Raw genomic sequence first — 8,672 nt, 5'->3', positions numbered from 1 at the left:
ATATACCCTAACAACGAAGTCTCCTAATAATTTTGTGATGCTTGAGAACAAATTACTTTTTGAAATTACAGAAATCACTCGGACTGCAGAAGGCGTACAAATACATGGAAGTCCTTGGAGAATTAAACGGTCTTTATTTGTATATCCTACTGACTCGAAAGATCTATTTATGTGGGAGTTAGAAAGTAAGCCAAGTAATAGCCGTATGAATTTTAATATCAAATGTATTATGAGGAAAATGGTAAGATTAGAAATGAATTTAAAAGAGAATGGTACAATGAGAGTCAAATTAAATAAGAAAAAGTTTAATTAGTTGAAATCTTTTTAAATAAATTGAACTAAATTAAGGGGTTCTTTATCAATTGTATGAGCTCTTTTTTATCAATAATTATCCACATGCCCCCGCCTGTTTTTTTATTAGAATGAAAATATTCAGAAATTTAATAATTCTCTGTACCTTATGTATTTACTGGGAAAATCAGGTATCGATTCAACATAAAAATTTTCAAATTCAAATTTTCCGCGTTCAACAGTCGATCTCGGTTTCCTGTTATGGCGTATTAGCAAACATAGGTAATCTCCAAAAATACTGATATTGGCATAATAGAATATGTGAGAAAATGGAATGTGCATTTGAAAGTTTGATTTTTTTAAAATAATAAATTCATTAAAATTCATCAAAATAACAATCGAGCAGTGTTCCCAACAAGAGATCCTAACTCAACTGCGCATGCGTTACACTCGGCGTCTAATTAGTTGCTATTCGCGCGCAGTTTAAAATGCTACAAGATATTATTTCTCTTTTTTATCATAAATAATCGCATTTTTACTTTTACAAATGTCATTAGATGCAAATTCATGAATCATGATAAAAAATAAACATTTATTAAATGCATATTCTGTACACAATCTAAAGGATCATTTTAATTCACAGAATATGTGTTTGATTATTTTGTAATTTTATCAAGATTCATTGATATCGATGTAATGGCAATTTTTATATGTCGAAATGCCATTAATTATGATAAACAATTCGAATAATATTTTGAAGCATTTTAAATTGCGCGCCAATAATAACCAATCAGATGCCGAGTGCGACGCCTACGTATTTGAGTAGAAAGCTTTCGTTGGGAGCACTGCAATCGAGTCAATCACCAACTTTTTAACGGATTTTTGAAGCTTAATCTCTATGCAGTTATAAGAATTATTAAAAAAACCATCTATAAGTAATGTTCCAAGGACCAGAAAATATTTCTGAAAAATATGATTTTTCTTGTGAATGCTCAACTTAGGTACGTAAAAATCCAATTTTTCTAATTCTATAACCTTACTATCTTTCTTGCACGTGGCTATTGTGGTTATTGTTACTTGTTTGATGTTTTGTGGTATAGTTTTATTTATTTTCTTATGGGTGACATTCTACTTAAAGCATGTCTGAGTTTTTTATATTATCATTGCCTAAAATTAGGGATTATAAAACGTACTTTCTAAATGGATGATAATTTTTGTATAGTGGAAACTTTACTCCAATACGTTGAATTTAGTTTTGACAACGAAACCGTATCAATTAGTGAATTTTATTTGTTCGGGTAGAAAGCCAGTCACAAGATCTGTGGATATTACATTGTTTAAATGGATCAGATACGACGATATTAGCAAGATATTTGTTACAAAATATATGCCAGAACCATATACAGATGAAAGAACTGCCATTCTATACGATCTGATAGAAAAAAAGCATCTGCGCCAAAAGATTGGCCTGAATATACGATAAAGATCGTTGGTCATGCAGGTTAGTTCAAATGAATTTATCTTTAATCTTATATTAATAAATGTTTAATTTTAATTGAAGTATTTAAGAAAATCTATAAAAATCAAAATATTTATGGTCCAGCATTATCATTTTCTTATTTTCATTCTGTTCCTCAGACACATACAAACAGGGTGTAGAGCGTTTAAACGTTTTGAAATTTCAAGAATTTGCTTATACATCTGATCCCGAAGTTGAAGCTTTTGAAAAAGAGCTATAATACAGGAACAAATGAAAATAATGAATCCTTCTAATGCTGGCCTTGAAGGGATACTTGATGTTCCAAAATTATCCGAATCTGATATTACAGCTTCCATGAGCGTACAACCTGATCCATTAGCTATTCGAGGTAATATTGTTGTCTCCAATAATTCTAGTTTATAAAATGAAGCCACTGTTTTTTTGTTAAAATAATTTTTTTAGATGCAAAGGCAGAAATAAGTGATGATTCCATGAGCAAAAAAATTAATGAGTTCAAAGAGTCAGATTTTATTCTAAAAATAGAAATTCACATTATCATTTTGAAAGGCGTAAATTAAAGAATCAATTAATTTTACAATTTTCAAAATTATATTATTTTTAATGATTTTAAGGTAAATAAGTTCACGTTATCATTTTCAAGTGTGTAAATTAAAGAATCAGTGAATTTTAAAATTGGAAACATTATATTATTTTTAACAATTTTAAGCTACGAGGGTAGTTCAATAAGTCCTTAGAATGACCAACAGATGGCGCGCGAATCGCTCTAAATGATCTGTTTTCAGTCAGCACCACTCCCGACTAGATATATGGTGCTGTCAGTCAACATCTTCTGAGTTTACGTGTTTTTATAACCAATTGAAAAAAAAATTGTTCGTTAAGAAAAATGGAAAAAAACGAGTTCAGAGCGGTAATCAAACATTTTCATTTAAAGGGTTTAACTCCATATGAGATAAAAAATGAATTGGATTTCAAGCTTTAAATTAATTTTGAATCTTTTTAAAACTTCTAAATGCATATTGAAATAATTTAATTTTTTTATACAATTAATAAGTTTTCAATTGTTATTTGAACGAAAAATTTCAACAATTTCACTTACGAATTTAACGTTTAATCAAGATTGTAACGTTTAAAGTTTAAAAACTCTTCCAAATTTTAAAGATTCAAGGATTTCTATATTAGACAATTCAGGTTCAAAATTGTTAACTTTAAAATATTGGGTTCAAATTAATTTGTCTTAAATGAACTGTCAAATATTTATAAATATTAAATAACTATTCATCTTTTAATTAAAAATTTTTTAATCGAATGGATAAAAAATGAACTATGTAAACCTGACAGCACCAAGTCATGAAATCATAATATCTCCTATTTAATAAGTAAGGGCTTATTTAGCGCTAATTCAATGCCCCATTGCCTAATTTTCGGCTCTTCATTTTTTTTAATATGCATGGTTCTGCCAGTTTTACTTCAAGCCAGCATCACTCAAGGAATCGGTCAAAAATGATTATATCAAATTGCCCTTTTTACAGGAATTTCCGACTCGAAAAACCCTTTGAAACCACTGTCCTGTCTTCAAAATTAAAAAAGGGCCGCGAAGTGCAAAGGGACAAAAACTTAATATTCGATTTTTTTCCTAACATTAATAAGGGCCTATTTAGGGCTCACTTTCTATCCAACTATAGATTTTACTTTTCAGCCCTTTGTATAAAATATGCAACGGTGTTGCCAGCTTTACTTCAAATCAGCAGCACCATTTGAAGAATAGGTCAAAAAAATGATTATATCAAATTCCAATCTTCACAGGAATTTCTGGCTCGAGATATCCCCTTGAACCACTGTTCTACCTTCAAAATTAAAGAAGGGCCACGAAGGGCAAAGGTACAAAATATACATTTTTGAATTCTCTTCCCAGCATTAATAAGGGACTATTCAGGGCTCACACACGCACTATGGAATATTTAATAAAAAGAGCTAAGTAGTAAAATCCATATTTGGATAGAAAGTGAGCCCTAAATAGTCCCTTATTAAAGCTGGGAAGAGAATTCAAAATGAATATGTTTTACCTTTGCCCTTCGTAGCCCCTTTTTAATTTTAAAAGTTGGACAGTGGTTTGAAGAGATATCTCGAGCCGGAAATTCCTGTGAAAAGTGGAATTTGATATAAACATTTTTTGACCGATTCCTTGAATGGTGCTGCTGGCTTAAAGTAAAGTTGGCAGGACCGTTGCATATTTTATACAAAGGGCAGAAAAGTAAAATCTATAGTTGGATAGAATGTGTGCCCTAAATAGGCTTATATTAATGTTAGGAAAAAGATCGTATATTAAGTTTTTTTCTCTTTGCCCTTTGTGGCCCTTTTTTAATTTTTAAGCTAGGACAGTGGTTTAAAGGGATATCTCGAGCCGGAAATTCCTGTAAAAAGGGCAATTTGATATTACCATTTTTGACCGAATCCTTGAGTGGTGCTGCTGTCTTGAAGTAAAGTTGACAGAACCATGCATATTTTAAAAAAAATGAAGAGCCGATAATTCGGCATTGGGGCATTAAATTAGCCCTGAATGAGCCCTTAATTATGAAATAGAAGACATTATGATTTGATGACTTGGTGCTGCCAGCTTTACATATCTTAAAAAATGAATTATTTCAAACTGAAACAATATTTTTAATTTAATGAAAGCCTTTAATGACAAATACATTATTATGAAGTTATTTTTAATTAAAAAATATTTCATAAAGTTTAGTCAGACGTTTGCATTTTTTTAATGACTAAGACTTTCGAATTGAAACAGTTAATTTTTTCCACGTTAACATCTGGAAATTCTTAATCTTGACCGGATCTTGAATCGTGTTGTGGAGTGAATTATTGTTCTTTTTCAATATCTAAATTACAGATTCATTTTAAAAATTATTTATTTATATTTACTGTTAATAAAATACAAATGTTTTTTATAAAAAATACTCAACCTTAAATGGTTTTAATTTTTAGTTTATTAAGTCTTCAAGACTGCATTTTAAAATTCTCTAAATTAAAAATAAAAACCTAAAATGGAAAATTTCTAAAGTAAAAGATTTTTAAATTACGCATTGTAAACTGAATGATGCCATCATTGAAATTGATAACAATTCAATTAATTATTTAAATAAAACTTGAAATCGAACTTATGCAGATTTATTTTTTACATATTTATAAAATTTCCGGTAAAAAATAAAATCGCTGTCATTTCCTGGATTTTCTCGATCTTAACAAGTTCCCAGCCATTTTCCGGTTTTCCAGTCCAGCGGGCACCCTGAGAATTTTATAATTTATTTATTTTATATATTAAATATTAAGTAAATTAAATTTATGTTTTCTTGCACTTCTCCATTTTTTCCAGGAAAGTTGGATAAAACCCTTCAGTCAGATTCCGATTGAGACACTGAAAATTATGTCAGTGATGCAATTGCTAAGAAAATTGCTACAAGTCACGAAGCTTCACATACGCTAAAAGACAAACCTGGTAATTGCAATGTGAATTCCATCTAATTGTTTAACTTGAATTCATTTCTATATATTCAGATTTTATTATAGAAATTGTTACACTCAAGAACTTGATACGAGATCAAAACAGTTGAATGAAGTTTCTCATTCAAAAGGAGATTCAAGTAAGTTAAGGCACAAATATTATAAAAAGAGTTTTACACTAATCTTTGATTTCTAAAGAATATGCAGTTAATTTGAAATTATAAAAAGTATGAATTTTCTAACGTCTGAATATGAAATAAAATACTTGTTATTTTATTTATTATCAGATTGGAAACACATGATACTTGGGATTTATATAAAAAATATAAATTCTCTGATTTCCGCTTTCGGGCTGAAAAAATTTAAAAACAAGCATTTTAAATTTGAGGCTGAAATAATATAAAATTAAATTTGGTCTTTTTTTAAAATTAATTGTATGTAAATAATAATATAATAAGTTGACAGGTGGCTTATGAAATTAAATGATAAAAATAATTTACATTTATCATTTTTTTTCAGTTTTGTGCAGAATTCTAAAGGAAATCAGAACCCTGAAAGCAGACTTGCACGAAATTTCGGTGGTACAAAAAGAGTTAAAAACGATTATGGAGATAGAAAGAAGTGCGCAATACGTCAGTAAGAAAACTTTCCAAGAGGAATATAATCTCCAGCTGCCATTCAAAAATCTGGAGGATTTTCAATTATTTGATGGGCGGCTTGCAAAAGACGAAGAATGCTGTCAACGATTCGTCAGTTTTTCATCTTTATACGTTTCTTACAATTTGCATTCCTTTTTTAATTTTTCGCTTTTTTTGCATTTTATGCAATTTGAATATCTTTCTTAAAAACATTATTTCCTAATTTTAAATTGGACTTCGCATAGCCTTGAACAATACGTTAAAAAAGTACACCTTCTGCACACACTTACTAGGTAATGGACTGATTATTACCTTTAAATACTAATAAGAGTCAACTACAGATTCTATATTTATTTGGTGGTGCGGGTAAGCAGAGCAAGTTTCACAATAAAAAAAAAGATTAATTATACTGTTAGAAATTCTAAGATTATTTTAGATGGTACAAGTTGACAGGAAAAGATTTCTATTTTTGTGAAGGAAATGTTAATCAACCAGAAATATTTTATTCAACCATTCTTATTTCTTGTAAATTTTTTTTGTATTTCGCTTCTTAGAAAAATTAAGAAAATAAAACGATCCTAATAAACCATAGGCTCAATTTTTTGGCAAAAAGATTATCTACAACTATCATTTTGAATTTTTCAAAAAGTAAAGCATTTGACCCAAAATTCAATTTGTTTACAGAATATATTTAATAAATCTTAAATTATAGTCCATTTTCTGATAATTTGTGTTCTTCAAGTGACAACTAAAAGTTTTTTTAAAACATTCGAAAAGGTCTAAAAGGTCTATAATCTAATAATATTTATAATTTATAAATATCTTTTTATTCGCGAAATGCATCAAATGTATTATAATGAGACCGATCGGGTTTCGCGATCGGTAGTCCCGGCCTGGGCGTGTGTTTCATCCGCGATCTGGCCCCGATCAGAAATCTTGATTTGGGCCCAAGACGGCCCGGTCTGGCCCCGACCGAGGCCAGATCAAAATTTCTGCACAGGGGTCGGCATGAATGCTGTCAATCATTGGCTTTCGCATTGCATCTCTTTTCGTGGCCAATACCTGTTGAGGGGTATTACTGTCGTAGGGCCTTACCATAGGCCGCTTAGGGCTACTATAATAATAATATATTTTGACAGCTATCAGTTTTTACTGGATTTCATGCGGGACAGAAGTAAATCAGCACAAAAATAGTATTACATGTACAATTGTGCGACTTGTAGGATTGTTGTTTAATATTGTTTCTGCGGAATTGTTTGTTAGTATTGTGGGATTGTTTTTTTAGTTTTTTGTCTCTCTTCGTTAGTACTCTGAGCTTGTTTGTGAGTGTTTTGAGATTGCTGTTGAAGTGTTTGAGTTGCAGATTACCGGGAAGAAACACCTAACTAGAGAATGTCGTCAGACGGAGGGAAAAGTGTAAGTACTTTTCTATTACTATTATATTTCATTGCAGTTTTCAAGGCAAAAAAAAAATCTTACGATCTCTGCGGACACTTAGTGTTTTTCATTTAATTGAGATAATACAATAAAAAGAGCATTCAAACATATTTTAAAATATATTTCCGCTACGCGGGCACATTCTCATCGCGCGCGCGGCTCGTAAGATACGAGTACAACGCGCCTTGGGCGCGCGACTGTTTTGACGCGGGCTTCGCGGTCGATTGTACATTTATCTCGCGCTCCGCGCTCTATTATGTATTTAACTCGCGCCTCGCGCTCGGTATTTATGTTTTTGCACATTGTTGCGAAAACATTTTGAAATTAAGACTCAAAACATACACCGGTGTACTTTTGAGATTGTGAATTTTTTTTGTTTAAAGAGCTTAGCTCAAGAGTTTGAGCACACCTACGGCACGCGACTAATAGCTATCGCAATCCGCCCTCGGTTTTTGCATTTGTGCCGCATGCGTCCACAGACCTTTTAAAATCAAAGCTCAACGGACCGACAACTGTAATTTTTGTGATTTTGAACTATCTTTTAGTAAAGCTCTTTCGGCCTAAACGAACACATTTTCATTACGTATCTCGTGCTTCGCACTCGATTTTGTTAAAAATGTCAAGTTTTCTATACATTATACTCAACACTTTTATATCAAATATAATAAATTTTTCATGTAGCTCTGCCTGGGATTGCTTATTCCAAAATTGCAAAATAAAGAGGAAATTGTATTTATCATGATTATTTTTATATTTCTTTCTTATTTTGCTTCAAATTGTATTCTAATCTGCGCTGAAACATGTATCATTTAAATAAACTTACATCATTAAAATTAATAATATACATAAAAATTGAATCATACTAATTCTTATTTCCTTGTTTTTATCATTTTTAAATTTTTAATCTTGTATTTTACGATTAAAGAAACACTACTGCGCATTTGCATAGGGTCCCATATAGGATCTTATCTCCTCTTTTGTCTTTTCTGTTCTTTTTCCAAAAATTAAATTTTTTTATTTTTAATCTTATTTTTTACCAATGAAAAGAAATCTACTCGTCCTATCGAAAAATGATTAATAATAAAGGGGGAGGGTTTTTTAAAAATTTTTTACCGGTTTTTCTCGATTTGACCTTCAAATGACCTTGAACCTGAAGCGATAGAGTTCAACGGATGCCAGATTCGTAATTAGCGACTCCAAATACCTATAACGTATTTTTTTGGATTTTTTACCGTTTTCTCTCGATTTGACCTTCCAATGACCTTGAACCTGACGCGATAAAAGTCAAAGGACGCCAGATTTGT

General features: G+C 30.8%; 1 long non-coding RNA gene across 3 annotated transcripts; it reads left to right on the top strand.

Annotated features, from left to right (window-relative positions):
- Nucleotides 1-775: 775 nt before the first annotated feature.
- On the top strand, nucleotides 776-6,421 carry LOC117182219. Of its 3 annotated transcripts, none has more exons than XR_004468286.1 (5): nucleotides 776-1,292; nucleotides 1,514-1,792; nucleotides 1,930-2,159; nucleotides 5,166-5,433; nucleotides 5,813-6,421. It is a non-coding gene; the product is annotated as an uncharacterized LOC117182219 (long non-coding RNA). The 3 variants fall into 3 exon arrangements; XR_004468287.1 differs by having other exon boundaries at nucleotides 776-1,792; nucleotides 5,166-5,288; nucleotides 5,360-5,433; XR_004468285.1 differs by having other exon boundaries at nucleotides 776-1,792.
- Nucleotides 6,422-8,672: the final 2,251 nt, after the last annotated feature.

The sequence above is a fragment of the Belonocnema kinseyi genome, chromosome 10 (assembly GCF_010883055.1).
Source record: "Belonocnema kinseyi isolate 2016_QV_RU_SX_M_011 chromosome 10, B_treatae_v1, whole genome shotgun sequence".
NCBI lineage: Eukaryota > Metazoa > Arthropoda > Insecta > Hymenoptera > Cynipidae > Belonocnema > Belonocnema kinseyi.
This window is presented reverse-complemented; position numbering and strand designations above follow the sequence as displayed.